General features: G+C 42.1%; 1 protein-coding gene across 4 annotated transcripts in view; it reads left to right on the top strand.

The window, feature by feature from the left end:
* The window catches only part of THSD7B (thrombospondin type 1 domain containing 7B), an 805,377-nt gene that overhangs the window by 311,358 nt on the left and 474,065 nt on the right, over positions 1-19,954 (top strand). The window lies entirely within an intron of this gene.

Here is a 19,954-nt window from a genome sequence, read left to right on the forward strand (position 1 = left end):
GGCATCAGCATACCAAGACATTTCGGACAATTTTATGCTCCCAACTTTGTGGGAACAGTTTGGGGATGGCCCTTTTCTATTCCAACATGACTGCGCACCAGTGCACAAAGCAAGGTTCATAAAGACATGGATGAGCGACTTTGGGGTGGAGGAACTTGACTGAGTCCTGACCTCAACCCAATAGAACACCTTTGGGATGAATTAGAGCAGAGACTGCGAGCCAGGCCTCCTCCCCCGACATCAGTGCCTAACCTCACAAATGCACTTCTGGAAGAATGGTCAAACCTTCCCATAGACACCCTCCTAAACCTTGTGGATGGCCTTCCCAGAAGAGTTGAAGCTGTTATAGCTGCAAAGGGTGGGCCAACTCAATATTGAACCCTATGGACTAAGGCTGGGATGCCATTAAAGTTCATGTACATGTAAAGGCAGGTGTCCTAATATTTTTGGCAATATAGTGTACAGTTGCAAGAAAAAGTATGTGAACCCCTTGGGATTACGTGGAGTTTTGCATGAATTGGGCATAAAATGTGCTCTGAACGTCATCTAAGTCACAACAATAGAAGAACACAGTCTGCTGAACATAATACTACACAAACATTAGATGTTGCCATGGTTTAATTGCACATAACATGTAAACATTCACAGTGCAGGGAGGAAAAAGTATGTGAACCTTTGGACTTAATAACTGGTTGACCCTCCTTTGGCAGCAATAACCTCAACCAAACGTTTCCTGTAGTTGCAGATCAGACCTGCACAACGATCTGGAGTAATTTTGGACCACTCCTCTTCACAAAGCTGTTTCAGTGTAGCAATATTCTTGGGATGTCTGGTGTGAATCGCTCTCTTAAGGTCATGCCACAGCATTTCAATCGAGTTGAGGTCAGGACTCTGACTGGGCCACTCCAGAAGGCGTATTCTGTGCTGTTGCAGCCATTGTTTTGTTGGATTACTTGTATACTTTGAGTCATTGTCCTGTTGCATCACCCATCCTCTGCAGAACTTCAGTTGGCGGACAGATGGTCGTACGTTTTCCTGCAAAATGTCTTGATAAACTCTGGAATTCATATTCCCATCAATGACAACAATCCGTCCAGGCCCTGAGGCAGCAAAGCAGCCCCAAACCATGATGCTCCCTCCGCCATGTTTTACAGTGGGGATGAGGTTTTGATGTTGGTGTGCTGGGCCTTTTTTTCTCCACACATAGTGTTGTGTGTTCTTCCCAAACAATTCAATCTTGGTTTCATCTGTCCACAGTATATTTTGCCAGTAGTGCTGTGGAACATCCAGGTGCTCTTTTGCAGACTTCAAACGTGCTGCAATATTCTTTTTGGACTACAATGGCTTCCTCCGTGGTGTCCTCCCATGTACTCCATTCTTGTTTAATGTTTTCCTTACTGTAGATGTGTCAACAAAAATGTTAGCATGTGCCAGAGATTTCTGTAGGTCTTTAGCTGACACTCTGGGATTCTTCTTTACCTCATGCAGCATTCTGCGCTGTGCTCTTGCAGTCACTTTTACAGGACGACCATGCCTAGGGAGAGTAGCAACAGTGCTAAATTTTCTCCATTTGTAGACAGTCTGTCTTACCGTGGACACATGAACATCAAGGCTTTTGGAGATACTTTTGTAACCCTTTCCAGCTTCATGCAAGTCAACAATTCTTGATCGTAGGTCTTCTGAGAGCTCTTTTCTGTGAGACATGGTTCACATCAGACAGTTCTTCTTGAAACCAGTAAACCCAAAACAGGTGTGTGTTTTTTAAGGGCAGGACAGCTGTCAGCAACACATCCAATATCATCACACTGATTGGAGTCAAGGTTGGCTCACTCCTGGCTCCAATTAGCTCTGGGAGAAGTCATTAAGCTAGGGCCTCACATACTTTTTCCTCCCTGCACTGTGAATGTTTACATGTTATGTGCAATTAAACCATGGCAACATCTAATGTTTGTGTAGTATTATGTTCAGCAGACTGTGTTCTTCTATTGTTGTGACTTAGATGACATTCAGAGCACATTTTATGCCCAATTCATGCAAAACTCCACGTAATCCCAAGGGGTTCACATACTTTTTCTTGCAACTGTATATATGTAAAGTGCTGTGTAACTGGTTGGTGATATTTAAATACCTGTTATGTTAAAATAGATTTAAACTATACTAATGAACTGAAAATATACTCTGTGGTCAGTGGCAGTTCATGTTAGTGACAGACTGCACCGTATGATTTTTTCGATATTGCTCATAGTTCTTCTTTAACATATTCTTTTTTTACTTGAATTGAGCTTTAAAGAATGAACTGTACTTTGTAACAAGTTACAAGCTTTTAAACGGTTAAATGATTTTCAGCAAACCTCTTATGACGATGCATCCATTTCATGCTGCTAAAGCTATCTTCTGAAAGCCGAAGTCTGTACATGCCCACGCTGTTTGTTTGCAGCTCCTAGTGATGTGCCCTGTGCCTACTGCTAGTCTCTGAGTTGAGAACCAGGGGCAGCGTATGTGTCGAGTTTGACGCCATTCACTGCAAGCGCCCAGTCTCCAAAACCCTTCAGTTCTCTTAATTATGGCAGGAAAGGGCTGCAAAGGCCAGGAATCTGCATTGAAGTCTATCCAACCCAATAAATAGGCTGCCTCCTGTCTTCTCTGAGAATACTGTCAGGCGGGGAGCTGCCAACAAACAGCGAGGACACACACAAACCAAGTCTTTCAGAAACAGTTTCAGCAGCATGAAAGGTGATTTTAATTTAAGTGATGCGCTCAAATAATTTGTTTTTGGCTAGTGACTCAAGGGATTAAAGCATGAGGCTCAGCATGACAGCCAGACATCCCACATTCTGAAAAATGAGATGCCAGCAATGGCAGGCTCTATGTAGCTTCCAGAAACAGTTTCTAACTATTTCAAAGCCAGGATTGTGTTTACTATAATGTCCCCTACAGGTAATTGCTTAGGGCAGGATTAAAGGAGAGAACCAAGCCTCAACGTTCACAAATTGTTTCCTTATTTTGTGCAAAGTGGAATAAAAGGCTAACTATATCTATTCTTAAAGATGCCCCCCCCCCCACCTATAATGCCTACCCTGTAGAAAAAAATGATCTGTGCACCTACCTATTTTTAATCAGCACTGGTTCTGTTACACAATCCCAAAGCTTTGGCTTCCCTATATTAGAGAGCTCTCTACAATGACTGTGAATGCGTAACATCACCCATAGACTCCCATGGCCCACAGCTACCTCCTCTCCCCTGCAGCATCCGCTCACTGACACAGAAGAGCTGGAGCTGCAGGATCAGATGACCAGAGCAGATTAAAAAGGTAATTAGACAGATCTTTTTTTATACATGGTTGGTAGGATAGATGGGGGAGGGGGGGATAGGCAATAAATTATTTAAAACAGAACTTAGTCTTCAAGTGCAAACTATGCAAGCAGGAAGAATTTTTATTGCACAGGAGACACACTCTGGAGTTGATTTACTAAAACTGGAGAGTGCAAAATCTGGTGCAGCTCTGCATAGAAACCAAAGAAGCTGATGGTCTGCCATGCCAGCTGCACTAGATTTTGCACTCTCCAGGTTTTGTAAATCAACCCCTTTGTCTCTTCTGTAATAAAGGTGTCTTACTTTCCACCTCGCAAGATGTTATAGACTGTACGCTGAGTTGCGCATGCGCAGCTTAGTGTAAATTCTTGTCATTCCTGGGTACTGGGGAGAAGATGTGCGCACCGGTGAAGGAGCTTGCAGGTGTAGCGTCGTCCCCTCCGGAGATGGGTATTAGAAATTAGTTCCGCTTTAACAAAATTGTAGTGGGTGCCGTGAATGGTGAGAGGAGTCAGAAATGTCTTTGCATTTTAGAAAACATAAGCCTCTACAGTCTCTTATTTGTTGGCCTGTAACGTTTGAAAGTAGATCTGCATATAGGCTAGGGTCATCTGTGCGGCTTTGCGAGTTTGCACTGGCATGGCAGCCGCGCCTCCAGGAATGCAGGGAAAAGGTCCCTGCAGCATTTCACAAATTGCAGCCTGCACGCTGCTTGCAGTGCAGGAGCGACTTCCGGTGCATGCGGTGTGCCGCTTGTTTTAATGGCACTTGTACACAGCTCCTGCGTGTTGCTGTGCGAGTGAACCTAGCCATAAAGCAGACCCAAAATGATGATTTGTATAATTTGTAAATCTTACAAATGATACAAACCAACAAGGTTTTTAAAAAGTGAACACTTTAATATGAATTAATTGTACCCCTTTTAGTAGTTTACACTGCTTTTATTTTCTGTGGTCAGCTGTATTACTGTTAAAGCGACCCAGTGAAGTCGTATTATATTTACCTTTCCATGCCCCTGTTTCCTACCTTCCCTTTGTTCCAGTGCTGCAGATTTTTTATTATTTGACACTTCTATAAGTTTATAAGTGCCCCCTGTCATGGACTATGGTTTGGACTTCCAACCCCTACATTACTGCTGTGTCTTGTAATGAGCTATATGTTGGAGGAAGGAACCATGATGTGCAGCAGGGAACACAATGTTCTAACACTCCCAAAAGTGTTGAATGCCAAAGCATCTTATGGAAGATGAGTGCAACAAATATATATACACTGCTCAAAAAAATTAAAAGAACACGTTGAAAACACATCAGATCTCAATGACGGAAATATCATGCTGAATATCTATACTGTCATGGACTGGGTAATTTGTTAGGAACGTAAGGATGCCCCATCGTTTGATGAAAATGAAAATGATCAAACTACAGAGGACTGAATTCAAAGACACCCCGAAAATCAAAGTGAAAAAATTATGCAGCAGGCTAGTCCATTTTGCTTGCATGCATGCCTTACAAGGTCGGGGCATGTTCCTAATGAGATGGCGGATGGTGTACTGGGGTATTTCCTCCCAGATATGGAGCACAACATCATTGAGCTCACTAAATGTGCTCTATTGGATTTCGGTCAGACGAGCATGAGGCCATTCTGTAGCAATATGTTATATGCTGTGTATGGCCTCTAGGGGTCTCACTACTTAGATACTGGTACAACTGTGTTATTGCCTTTTGCATGAGTCTTTTGGCTGTTTTTACTGCTGACTCTGCTTTACCATTACTCTATGGATATCCAGGAGATGATGTCTGGTGCTCAAATTCCCACCTCTCCCTGAATTTTTTGAATTCTTCCGATGTAAATTGAGCAGCGTTGTCAGAGAACACAATATCCGGAATGCCATATCTGGCAAAATGGGCCTTGAGTTTTTTAATTACTGTTTTGGCCCTTGTGTCCTGTAAGTAGTCTATCTCCCAGAAGTTGGAAAAATAGTCCACAGTTACCAGATATTCCTTGTCGTTCCACGTGAACAGATCTGTTCCTACTTTTGACCATGGTCTGTTTGGAATTGTATGTGGTTGCAATGTCTCTTTCGGTTGCGTATCATTGCACGATGCACATATTTCACACTGTGCTATAAAGTTTTTTTATGTGGTCATTCATTCCAGGCCAATAAACATATTCTCGTGCATGACGTAGACATCCTTCTACACCTAAGTGAGTCAAGTGCAATCTTTCTATAATGTCTCTTCTAAGGGATTGTGGTATGACAGCCCTTTCTCCTTTAAAGATGATTCCATGCTGCACAGAGAGTTCATCTCTTATGTGAAAAAATAGAGAAACCTCCATTGGAGCATGCTGCTTGTGTTTTGGCCATCCCTTCAAGATGACAGTCTTTTTAGGATCTGTAGAGTTTTATCTTCCGCTGTGCAGGTCTGTATTTGTTTCAGTCTGTCTTTTGAGACAGACAGATATTCACACATATTGATGCTTTCAATGTCTTTTTCTTCTTCATTTGTGATGGGTAAGTAAGCTCTGCTTAGGGCATCTGCAATCAGTAAATCCTTCCCTGGACAGTAACAAATGTTAAAATCATATTTCTGAAGCCTTAACAGCATACGCTGCAGTCTTTTTGGGGCATTCAGTAGTGGCTCCAAGGCCGGTTTCTGAGGCATCACATTGTACTACCACTGCTTGATCTGGATCAAAATATTTTAGCATTGCTGCGTCTACAATAGCATTTTTCACTGACTGAAAAGCAGTTTCATGGCTTTCTGTCCATTCCCAGAGTACGTCTTTGTGAGTTAGCTGTCTCAGTGGCACACACGTCTGATAAATGCTTGCAAAATTTGGAAAGATAATTCACCATGCCCAGGAATCGTTGACATTCAACGATATCAATTCCTTCATCTTCCAGGAACTGCCTACATACTCTCACCACATGAGGCCGTGCATTTTTGTGCACCAGGAGGTACCCAGGACCCACTGCACCAACGTAGGGACTGACAATGGGTCCAAGGATTTCACCCGATACCTAATGACAGTCAGGGTGCCATTGTCTAACCTGTAGAGGTCTGTGCGTCCCTCCATGGATATGCCACCCCCAACCATCACTGACCCACCACCAAAACAGTCATGCTGAATGATGTTACAGGCAGCATAGCATTCTCCACGGCTTCTCCAGACCCTTTCAGTTCTGTCACATGTGCTCAGGGTGAACCTGCTCTCATCTGTGAAAAGCACAGGGCGCCAGTGGCGGACCTGACAATTCTGGTGTTCAGTGGCAAATGCCAATTGAGCTCTATGGTGCCAGGCAGTGAGCACAGGGTCCACTAGAGGACATCGGGCCACCAGGCCACCCTCATGAAGTCTGTTTCTGATTGTTTGGCCAGAGACATTTACACCAGTGGCCTGCTGGAGGTCATTTTGTAGGGCTCTGGCAGTGCTCATCCTGTTCCTTTTTGCACAAAGGAGCAGATTCCGGTCCTGCTGGTGGGTTAAGGACCTTCTATGGCCCTGTCCAGCTCTACTAGAGTAATTGCCTGTCTCCTGAAATCTCCTCCATGCTCTTGAGACTATGCTGGGAGACACAGCAAACCTTCTGGCAATGGCACATATTGATGTGCCATCCTGGAGAATTTGGACTGCCTGTGCAACCGCTGTAGGGTCCAGGTATCGCCTCATGCTACCAGTAGTGACACTAGTGAAAAACAGTCAGAAATGAGGAGTAGGGAAAAAAGTGTCAGTGGCCTCCATCTGTAAAACCATTCCTGTTTTGGGGGTCGTCTCATTGTTTCCCATCTAGTGCACCTGTTGTTATTTCATTAACACCAAAGCAACTGAAACTGATTAACAACCCCCTCTGCTACTTAACTGACCAGATCAATATCCCAGGACTTTCATTGACTTGATGCTATGCTCTGATTAAAAAGATTTCCTTTAATTGTTGTTGAGCAGTGTATATAATAATTGCAATAGAAGTGTATTAGTCAAAAGGTAAACTAACGCTTTTCGGGGTCTCAAAACTGACCCTTCATCAGGGCTCGGGTGCTGGCCATAACAGAAACTTATGCTGGCCAAAAAATTGCAAGACATCAGAAATTATTACATCGGTGGTGTGGGTGCCATCTGACACCCTTTTTATCAAAAATAATAGCCTTCTACTTGACCTAACTTGTGGTACTTCCACCTTTCATATTATGTTTGGATTGCTCCAGGGCTCTCGGGGATACCCCATGTAATAGAGAGCTGCCCTTTGCTATCTGAATATCAAACATCACCTATATTTTTGGGTCCAGCGCATTTAACAAATTTTCTGTTGAGGCAGCGCTGGAATGGAGAAAAGGTAGAAGACACAGCCCACAGGTTTTTTTCCTACAAACATTTTTATTAGCGAAAAATAATATACAAGTAACAGTATCACATTTGTAAGGGCATGGGTATCTATAATAGGCTCATACAGAGACATATATAAAAAATGTTCTACAGATCTCATGCCATATGTCTCAACCACGTGTCAAAGAAAACAAAAAGGAGAGAAAAGAGCAACAGATAAAATAAAATAAAAAAGGGGCATGAGTATATGACACATATAAAGTAAATGTTCTATAGCATCATGTGGTCATATTGTTCTTAACAACGAGAGTGCCAGGATCCTAAGTCCTAGAGACATAGGTATACATTAGAGTGCAGTAAAAGATGGTTGCCCAGGAGTGGAGTTCATATTGATCAAATGAGCATCCACTGGTAGAAGGCCTACCAGGGGCAAGAAACATCTTCCTCAGAAGAGTACAAAGCCTAAAGGCAAGGTAAGTAATACAAGGAAAAAAGTGAAGAGCGAAGACAAAAAGAAAGAGAAAAAAAAGGGGGGCATGGGTGGAAAAGGGAGGGAAGATCCCTTGTTGACTCAAGGAATTAATTGAGAAAAGTGGTAGAGAAAAAGGGGAGCCTGCCGGCATACATCTGTGACAGAAATCCTTTATGCCTGGTCCCGCCAAGCAATGAGGCCCAATGCGAAGCAAGAATCACCAAGTACGTGCATGAAAAGACAGTCAGACTAAGCAAGAACCTAAATATTATTATTTTATTATTATTATACAGTATTTATAAAGCGCCAATCGTTCGCTCAGCGCTGTACATTACAATGGGAGACAATACATGAGACAGTACAGTAACAATACAATGCGATACATGAGGGGTTCGAGGGTCCTGCTCCTTGGAGCTTACAATCTAGGAGGGGAGGGATAGTGGTACAGGAGGAAAAGCTGTGGGGGATGGAGTGGTAGGAAGAGTGGAGGAGATCGGCAATTAGCAGGGGGCGGGGTAGGCTTCCCTGAAGAGGTGGGTTTTCAGGGTGCGCCTAAAGGAGAGGAGAGTAGGTAATATGAATGTATAACATCTATAAACATTATATAGGAAAAGCAAACCTGTCATAACATGAACTATCCATTACTTATCTTTCGGAAAGGTAAAGTTCAAATATTTTAGTAACCCCCTTTATCTCAGTATATACATCCAGAGTGCACTGCTGGTGAAAATATTTCCTCCAAAAATGTCACGCCATATATGACAAAGTCAGCAGAGGGCGGAATCCTGGCAGAATCAGATGGTAGAATGTGGTGGAATCAGATTCAGAATATTAGTACAGACAGCACAGCACAGCTCAGTGGTTTGGGACTCACACTAACTCAGCCTTTAGTTTAACCCCTTTCTGCCGGCGCCTCCCAGCCCTTTAAGAGTTCCAGAAGCCAGGAGGCGGGGTTTACAGATCATGTGATCGCCGTGACGTGTCGTCACGGCGGTCACATGATTGGGAAAGGTCCCGATCGAAAGAGCAGACCGGGACCTTTCCGTGACTACCAGACATGTGGGCTGGGAGCGTGCAGGGAGCGTGCTCTCAGCACATATGTTTTTTGTTAATCGCACACAAATGTGCGGCCGCTCGGCGTCTAGGCCCAGACGCCAGAAGGGTAAATGGGTTAATAAATATATCAAACACACATGCAGCGCTAATACATTCAATGATACATGCAAATAATCATACGGTGCATATAATAAATGGTATTGTGAACACCACTTAATAATGAAATAGATCTTAAAAATGTCTAAAAGTCCAGGAATAGTAATGATGGTGAATAAATATCTCCAACAAGAGTGTTCTTGCGGTACAAGATGGTGACAAAATAAGTGACTTCTGTGACCATATTCCTCCCACAGAAATGAGTGTAGATTGCACTAACCAGAAAGCGCAATGGTAATGTGCATTTGAGTGTTAACCAACTCCTGGTCATCCGGCTATAGAAACTGGATCACAGGGAATGGTCATCTGGCCTGCATCAGGGTCTCCAGGTACCAGGGGACGTGTAGTCGTCTCGCCACCGGGGGGAGTCTAACCAATCATGATGTGGCCACCAGATCATCTCAATAAGCCTTGAAGGGGGGGGGGGGGCTCAGAAGTAACGAGCCAAGACAATAGAAGAATCTGATAGTGTAGTACTTTATTATCCACAGGGGTAAAATAGACAAATATTTGAATGTACTACTCACATGTAGTAGTAAGCAGCTGGTAACAGGGAATTCCAAAATGGCCACCGGCTTGTTACTTCCGAGCCCCCCCCCCTCCCCTCCTTCAAGGCTTATTGGGATGATCTGGTGGCCACATCATGATTGGTTAGACTCCCCCGGTGGCGAGACGACTACACGTCCCCTGGTACCTGGAGACCCTGAGGTTGCGATGTTTGCCCAGCTGATGCAGGCCAGATGACCATTCCCTGTGATCCAGTTTCTATAGCCGGATGACCAGGAGTTGGATAACACTCAAATGCGCATTACCATTGCGCTTTCCGGTTAGTGCAATCTACACTCATTTCTGTGGGAGGAATATGGTCACAGAAGTCACTTATTTTGTCACCATCTTGCCTTGAAATTTTGTATTATGCAAGAACACTCTTGTTGGAGATATTTATTCACCATCATTACTATTCCTGGACTTTTAGACATTTTTAAGATCTATTTCATTATTAAGTGGTGTTCACAATACCATTTATTATATGCACCGTATGATTATTTGCATGTATCATTGAATGTATTAGCGCTGCATGTGTGTTTGATATATTTACTTTTGAGGCTCCTGGTGTTCGCCTTTCATGCTAGTCGCTCTTTGGGTTTTTTATCCAGCGCTCGTATCTTTTCTGTTTTTATTTGTAAGCAAGAACCTGTTTATTCCCAATCTTAAGAAGAAACAGCCATTCGTCTTTTGTATTCTTCTGTCATTCGGAAGACCACAGGTTTTTATTAGCTGTTCTGTTAGTTGGCATTAGGAATTTTTTTAAAGATCTGACAGGGTTACCTGAATTCAGTTATTTATGTACACTTGTAGACAGCCTAGAATTTCCAGCCATAAACGTTTTTTTGTGGGGTCATAGTTCTAAGGAATCATAATCTGTGTGGTCTCAGCATATGGCTAAGAATCTTGGCCTGAATGTCTAAGTGTTTTATGTAAGTTTTCTGTGTATCAACCCGAGATGGCTGAAAAATTAATTTTGCAATTATTATGCGTCATTCCATACATATAATTGCCTGATGAAGATTGAGCATGGATTAGTGTATATTCCAATTAAAACCAAAGTTGCTTTTTATTTTTTTTTTCGATAATTATAAAGCTTTTCATTACAGTCATTTTATGCTTTGTTGGAAGGAAGTGGGACTTTGAAATGTATCTGAGCCCTTCTCATCAAGCATGTAATTATTCACACTGTGCCAATGGCGGTGAGCGTGGATCTATTACTAATAACTCACTAAGGCTCTAGCTCTGAGTTTTCGGAAGCTTCCGGAAAGTATTTTCAAGCCTTTTGACAGTTTTGTTCTTTTGTTTGAGATGGAGGGAACGTTGAATTCCACTATATTGTGATAATACTGCCTAACAGCCTGCCGAATGATATTAGAGGGAATATTTTGTACCAGCTGTCTCAAGGCTGTTATTATGTAATTGCTACAAGGGAATAATCCTTTAATAGTGTTAGTGTTCTGCGGGAAATTTAGAGCTTCATTTTTGTTGTTTTTTTTTAAAGGGGAACTATATTGGTTTCAGTTCTAATTTACTTAAGGTAGAACTCCAGTATAATAAGAAAATAAATAAAATTAATAGCTCATTAAAAGATAAAATAATCAACTTTTACCTTCATCCTCATGTTTAGTTTTAGAACGTTTTCCTGCAGTGCTTTTTAGCTTTGATCTCTCTTCGGGACTGGGCCACCATTGCAGTTATAGCACCTCTACTAGGAGGGCAACCACTGGATCCTCTCTCTGTGTCTCTGCTCATCTATACTCTTCCAGTACATGGATAAGTTCACCTGAGGTTTACTCTTAGGCATTCCTGCAGTCAGGTCATGGATTTTTATATCTTCTGCTTTTTTGTCCACATCATGGTGAGGCTGTGCTGATGGGTACCATTAAAAAGCTGATGCTTTTGCCCAGATTCTCTTTCAAGGGTGAAAATGCCAGAATTCAAACTTCGCATGGTTGGTTGCCCACCATTGCTCCAGGGCACCAAGTCCAGTTGTTTGGAGTTGTTATCCGTCCAGACCTCAAACTTGGTCCTGTCATGTACTCAGCAAAGCATGCATTGGCTGCTCACACCAAGGCCAACAACTGCAGCTTTAAAGAGCTGTAGAATGCGAGGTTCCTCTTGGTTGCATGCAGGTTTTAACTGGTGTAGGCAATGACACTGGCGTCTTGTACTTGTGTGACTATGACCCCTAAGCCCTGAATATTGCTATTGATTCTTAGCTGGAATGGGACATAGAAGTCAACAAAGGCCAGCAAGAAAGCCAACATCTGCTGCTACTGTAAAAATCAAACATCTCCTTGTTCTGATGCCCATTCCACTCCTTCTGCCCACCCCCCTCCTAGCGTACTCTGTGTAGGCACTTTTAAATCAGAGCAGAATGATGGGAATAGTGTTTGCCAGTCCCAGAAAAGCTCTAACTTCAGCCACTAATCTTACGGCCTCCATTCCTGTATAGTCTTTCAATTTTTGGGATTAGAGAGTACTCCTTGTTTGAAGATGATGTGCCTGAGGAACTCGATCTCATGTTTGAATAGATAGCATTTCTTGTATTTTGAGCTGCAGCCCATTCTCTTATTTTACTAATACAGTTCAGGAAATAAAGCTACTTGCACTTATCCTCATGAATGGCATCCCTCTCTGTGAAGTTCAAGGCAGCTCTTTTAACCCAGGCAAACAGCTAGAGGGATTCCTGGGCACCCTACTGGAATTGTGCTCAGCATGGACTCCAATAGACCTCTGAAGGTATCCTTGGTATCTGGCACCAAGCCATCAGTAGCAGATCTTTTAAGTTCCTAATTCCTGTAAATTGTAAGGTGGGGCCTCCATGGATTGGATTTTTCTAGCACATCCCACAGATGCTCAATTGGATTGAGATCTGGAGAATTTGGAGGCCAAGTCAACAGCTCAAACTCGTTGAAGTGCCCCTCAAACCAATCTTGAATTCATCAGACCAGGCTACCTGATTCCATTGTTCCGTGATTCAGCTTTGATGCTCATGTGCCCTTTGTAGGAGCTTTTGACAGTGGACATGGGTCAGCATGGTCACAACAAACTGCAATACACTATGTTCTCACACCTTTCTATCGGAACCAATATTAACTTTTTCAAAAGTTTGAGCTACAGCAGTCCATCTATTGGATTGGACTACTTGGGCCAGCCTTTGCTCCCCCACGCAATAATAAGTCTTCGCCACCCATGACCCTGTCACCAGTTCGCTGGTTTTCCTTCCTTCTACTACTTTTGGTAGGTCCTGACCACTGCAGATCAGGAACATCCTACAAGAGCTGCAGTTTTGTAGGTGCTCTGTCCCAGTTGTTTAACCATTATGATTTGTCCTTTGTCAAAGTCGCTCAAATCCTTATGCCTGTCCATTTTTTTCTGCTTTAACCACTTACCTACCGGCACTTTTACCCCCTTCCTGCCCAGGCCAATTTTCGGCTTTCAGCGCTGTTGCACTTTGAATGACAATTGTGCAGTCTTGGAACACTGTACCCAAACTAAATCTTTATAATTTTTTTGAGACAGATAGAGCTTTCTTTTGGTGGTATTTAATCACCACTGGGTTTTTTATTTTTTGCTAAACAAACTAAAAAAGACTGAAAATTTAGAAAACAAAACAGTTTTTTTTGTTTCTGTTTTTGTAAGTAAGTGCTTTTTCTCCTTTACTGATGTACGCTAATGAGGCTGCAGTGATGGGCACTGATAGGCTGCACTGATGAGGAGGCACTGGTAGGTGGCACTGATGGGCATTGACAAACATCACTTGTGGGCATTGACAGGCATCACTGATGGACACTGAAAGGCAGCAATCATATATGGCACTGATAGGCTGCATTGATGGGCACTGATATGCGGCACTGATTGGAACTGTTAAGTGGCACTGATTGGGACGGTTAGGTGGCACTGATGGGCACTGATAGGCAGCACTGACTGGAACAGATCTGCGGCGCTGACTGAAACTGATAGGTGTCACTGACTGGTGTCACTGACTGGCACTGTTACGTGGCACTGACTGGCACTGAAAGGCATCTCTGATGGGAACTGATATGTGGCATTGATGTACACTGGTAGGCACTGATATGTGGCATTGATATGCACTGATGGGCACTGATATGTGGCATTGATGGGCACTGACAGGTGGCATTGATGTCAGCATGAGGAGAGAACTTCCAATAACCCTCATTTCCTTGTTTACATGCAATCAGCTGTGATTAGACACAGCTGATCACATGACAGAGCCGACATCCTCAGTTCTTTACAGTGATCAGTAATTTGCTGTGTACCAGGGACACAGCGTACCACCAATCACCGCAGGTTTACTTGCTGCCTAATATATCCCACCCGCTTTACCTATCAGTGGTCATAATATTAGGGTGTATACAGTATATACTGTGTATATATACATATATATATATATATATATTTATTTATTTTTTTACTATTATGAAAAAATATATAATTCCCTTTAATTTAGAAAGTGTCTAGTAATGTTGAAAACAGTATACTTATATGCTGAAGTCTGCAGAGCTTGAATAGTTTGATAAATGTCTCAGAAGGTGGCCCTGGGGGAATCTGGCCTGGTCAATCAATAGCGGCTGCATAGACAGTGAATACCAAATTTCTACTGTATTGTAAGATGTTCAGACTGATGTGTGGACTGTACAATGAGAGGTCCCAATCCGCAACTTGATTGTTTTCCAGGACATCATATGAAGACAAAGCCGCATTGTTTCTAATGTAGAGAACAGAGGATTCCGCAAGAGGAAGTGTTTATTCTTTGTTTAAAATAATTTAATGGATACGGAGCTCCTGTTCCTGTTCCTCAATGTGATAGAAAAATGTTGCATTGTTTTAAAGCTGAACTCTAAGCTGGTATAAATCACAAATTAGTACAGCTCTATATGTATTGATACATAAGTAAGCAGTAAGGATGCACCGATATATCAACCGCTGAAAATTGTCTGCCGAAAATAGGGTTATCCTAATTTTGCCAATAGAAAAAAATGTCAGTAATGGCATGCTGCGTTCCATAGACTTCAATGCTAAATAACATTCCATTGACTTCAGTACAAAAAGGTAGTGACTTCAATGCAAAAGCACATCCCATAGACTTCAATGCAAAATCGCATCCCATAGACTTCAATGCAAGATTGCATCCTATTGACTTCAATGCAAATACGCCCCCTAATGACTTCAATGCAAATTTATGTCCCATAGACTTCAAAGCAAAATCATGTCCTACAGACTTCAATGTAAAATCGTGTCCCATTGACTTCAATGCAAAGACGCCCCCTAGTGACTTCAAAGCAAAACTGCCAGCCACATTAATTAAATTTATTTATTTATTTTAAACTGTCTGTTTCAGTTTTGGTTTTCAGCTAAGTACATCCTGAATTTTTGGTTTCGGTACCTGAATTTTCATTTGGTGCACCATTAGTAAGCAGCGTAAGTACCTGAATTTGGTTTTGTATAAGCCTCTTGCCATCCCTGTACAGCAGAGCTCAGACTGGGAGGGGGAAGAAGCAGAATAAGCAGCCAATCAGCTGTAGTTCAAGAAGCAAACTGATAGGAGGAGAAAGCAGACTGAAAGATGAGTGAAATGTGATTTGGGTCCTTCTTTGAGTGTCCACGTCAGTGCCTGACTGACATGGATATCTCTTATTGGATGGGCTGCAGTGGGCTCCCAGGATTGAAGAAAAGGTGTACATCAGTGGAGGGAAGTGGAAGGAACCAGCAGTCTTAGGTGGACATCATATAGCTGGATCAGCCTTCTCCCCACCTCAAAATACTGGTTGTGTGGGGTAATGGTAAAAAAAAGGATACTTTAGAGGTGGGCGAGGGGGTTGGTTAGAAAAAAAAATTCCTTTTACACAGAATGGGGTTATATCTGCGGTAGAAAAAAATTCAGGTCTCCTGCCCTGAAGGCTGTGCTGTGTGGCAGAGCTGTAAAAAGTTCAGAACGGAATTGACAAAATTATAAATCTGTATCCCCCCTTCAGTCTATTATGAATGCTCAGAATAAAACAGGGTGCAGCGCTAAAATGTTGTGTTTAGAACATATAAACATCTTTATGCAAAAAATCCAGTTGAATAAAACAGCATAATAAAACAATATTAAAGTGCAAGTAAAAGTGTCACCTATTGGTGACTATAGGTGATTGGACACTAAACCAAAATACAGTCTATAGCGTGATCAGGAAAGATCCCAAATGATCTTCAAAAAATCCAATGGCTGGATCCGTGGATAAGGCGATAGATATATATGGATTGCACACTCACCAGATACGCAATCCCAATGCGCATTTAAAGCAGATACTCTCAGGACATCAAGGATCCTTATATGGGTCTGGTCAGATCTGGTCAATTGCCCCTCGCCACTTGATAGTGTTGCCACGTTTGGAAATGGCCGCTCTGCAGATGTAAATGGCTCCCACCGGAGCTCAAAGAACAAAAGGAGGCCAGATAGTGTAATATCCTTATGGCAAGGAGTGTTTATTCCCAAAAAACAGTACAGGTAGGAGCAAGAAAGATACTGACCCATACATATGCAAATGGCCGCCGGGGCCCTCGTGGCGCCGGTCGGCGTGACGTCACACCGCTGTAGCCGCTCCCTGACGCGTTTCGTGCGAGGGCACGTAGTCATAGGGGGTTAGCATTTGACCAGATCTGACCAGACCCATATAAGGATCCTTGATGTCCTGAGAGTATCTGCTTTTAAATGCGCATTGGGATTGCGTATCTGGTGAGTGCGCAATCCTTATATATCTATCACCTTATCCACGGATCCAGCCATTGGATTTTTTTGAAGATCATTTGGGATCTTTCCTGATCACGCTATAGACTGTATTTTGGTTTAGTGTCCAATCACCTATAGTCACCAATAGGTGACACTTTTACTTGCACTTTAATATTGTTTTATTATGCTGTTTTATTCAACTGGATTTTTTGCATAAAGATGTTTATATGTTCTAAACACAACATTTTAGCGCTGCACCCTGTTTTATTCTGAGCATTCATAATAGACTGAAGGGGGGATAGCCTGTGCAGGGGTAGGCCAGTGAGGAGGGAGATGCAGTAGTCAAGGCAGGAAATAATTAAGGAGTGAATTAGTTGTTTTGTGGTGTCGTTAGTCAGGAAGGGGCGAATTCTGGAAATGTTGCGGAGGTTAAGGCGGCAGGAGTTAGCCAGTGATTGGATGTGGGGGCTGAAGAAGAGGTCAGAGTCTAGGGTTACACCTAGCACCCTGACATGTGGGGAGATCCAATGGCTGTGTGTTGATCTCAATGGTAAAGTCATGGGGAGGGGATCGGGGAGGAGGAAATATTATAAGCTGTTTTAAAAAGATTGAGGAAGTGGTGTGACACCCATACTGAGATATCGCTCAGTAAATTTGTAATACGTAAGTAGATTGAGGGGGTGAGTTGAGGAGTGGAGAGATAGATGTGGGTGTCTTCAGCATAGAGGTGCTATTGGAAGCCATGGGAGGTTATCAACTGGCCCAGGAAGAGGTAGGGAAGAGAGAAAAGAGGAGGGGCCTAAGGACGGAGCCTTGGGGTACCCCAACAGAAAGAGGTAGAGGAGCGGAGGAGATGGTATTGTATATGTTCATCTCTATGATATCTAGTTCATCTCTGTAGTTTACAGTTTGCCTGGAGCCCATCTTTAAAACGAGCCTCCATTAAATCAGTAACTAAATCAGTGCTAAACTGAAAATCAAAATCAGTGCTGAATCAAAACATTTATTTAAAAAATGTAGCTGTGTGAATGTCTCAAGCATTCGCACATCTCTGATGAATAATCCCTGTAATTTGTATGATATAAATATTTCTTATCATCATCAGCGCTATCTAGTGGCCATAATGTGATATTTTCCTGATTCAAATATTTCAGGACAATACAGCATTATGGCCACTAGATGGAGCTGATGATCATAGGAAATAATCATAGTAGCAAATTACGAGGATTATTCCTGATGGCTCTGCAAATGCTTGGGATGTTCACACAGGTATTTTTTTTCTAAATAGACATCTTTAAATCTCCCAGTACAAAGAAGGGAGTACACAAGAGATTTGTTTTTTTTTTAATGTTGGCAAGCTAGTTTTCATTTATCTTTTTGCTAAATTGTGTCAAACTGGGTTACTCTGTGTTGATTAGCTTTTTTCTATCTAATGAAATATACGTGGGATCACTGTATGAGGAATTTCTAACTGTAAAAAGTATTGAAAGTTTTACCAACTTCTCCTATGATGGTGGGAAAAGGTACCTTGACCTTATTTTCATTAGAAATGACCAATAAGGTGAGTGTCCTTCTGAAGAGAAGGTGAAGGACACCCACAGAAACACAGACTTTTCCTGGGGTGCCTTAGGGTTGATTTACTAAAGGCAAATAGACTGTGTACTTTGCAAGAGCAGTGGTGCCAGAGCTTAGTAAATGAGCAGCAGCTCTGCTGACTTCCATCATCCAACCAAGTGCAACCAAAAATGCAATTTTTCTTTTTTCCTTGCATGTGATTGGGTATTCTTTGCAAAATGAAGCTTGACCTCATTTCCTAAGCTCTGGAGCAACTGCACTTGCAGAGCGCAACCTGCTCTTTGCAAAGTGCACCGTCTATTTGCCTTTAGTAATTCAACCCCTTTATGTTTCAATTGGAAGATGTAGTATATGCAGAAAAATGTAGTAGAATATATATTTCTTCAGATATATATATATATATATATAATTTTTTTTTTATTTTACAAAGGGTTCATAAGCATTCAACATTTTAGTAAGTTTTTAATATAATTTGAATATATGTATACTGGTACATATTGGTTTGCATTTGCCTCAGTTGATTGGGTAGTGTAGTGTGTTAAGGATTAATTAGCACCTAGCAGATTATATGTATAGGCATCTTACATTTTTCTGCGAAGGATTCATAAGCACTCAGTACTTTTTAAATGTCTTCATTTAATTTGAATATATGTATATTAGCACAAATTTATTTGTGTACATGTTTTGGTTAGGAATTTTAGTGTGTTTTTTTTTTTTTTCGGGGGGATTCAAATTTTTAAAAAAACTTTTTGAACAGGAAAACAGTCTGGAGTTTTGGCAAGTGGATCTTAACCTCCCTAGCAGTCTGATTATGTCAGTATTTCTGTGCTCAAAGCGGTTTTTTTTTTTTTGCATGGAAATATGTATTTTTTTTATTGTAGGCCTGTAATTTTTAGGAATAACTCACTGAAATCTGTCCGAACAAGAGTCTAGTAAACATCCCGGGCATGATAAAATTTGAAACACGAAATCATAAATTATAATTTAATAAATAATCACAACAAATAATAATATAATAATAATAAATTTAATTCAATAATATAATCAAACCAAAAACACTGAAATTTGAAATAGAGCGCCAAGTTCGCACATCACTGAGCAAAGTCGCAAAATCGTTTTCAGTGTCTGATGATGAATTTCCCCCATGAATCATTATCACTCAATTCTGCAAGTAGTTCTGATTTACTATCGCTGTTCTCTAGCCGGTCTAAAACCGCTTTTGACCTAAAGGAACACTTTTTGGACGCCATGGACGTTTCTCAGTTTCCAGGCAGAAAGAACAGTAAAAATGCAGGCAGGGCGCCGGACAAAGCACTCGGGACAAAATGTATGTGAAATGGTTTGACACAGTAGTGTTTTACTATGTGAGTTTAATGTATTGAGTGAATATCACTTTTTGTCATTTTCAAATTTCCCGCCATACCGTCCCCCGTACGTCCTGACGTCGCAGGGGACGGAACCCAGAAGACAGATGCCGGCATCGGCCGGAGGACATTACAGGGGACACTGCAGGAGGGACATCGCAGGAGCGCAGGACAAGGTAAGTGAAGAACAGATGCCGGAGCAGCGCCGCATGGTAAGCCTGAGTGTAGCTCGGGGTTACCGCTTTTGGTACTGAAACTTTACCCCGAGCTACACTCGGGAATACCGTCAGAGAGGCTACGGATGGAGTATCCAAGATCCACCAGGCTCCATCTAAAACTTAAGTATCAATTTTGGGTGCATTGAGCACCTAAAAATTGCCCGTGTTCAGCTTGAAAACTAGATACATGTT

Source organism: Staurois parvus, unplaced genomic scaffold (assembly GCF_062004578.1).
Source record: "Staurois parvus isolate SC_StPar_1 unplaced genomic scaffold, SC_StPar_1.0 ptg000735l, whole genome shotgun sequence".
NCBI lineage: Eukaryota > Metazoa > Chordata > Amphibia > Anura > Ranidae > Staurois > Staurois parvus.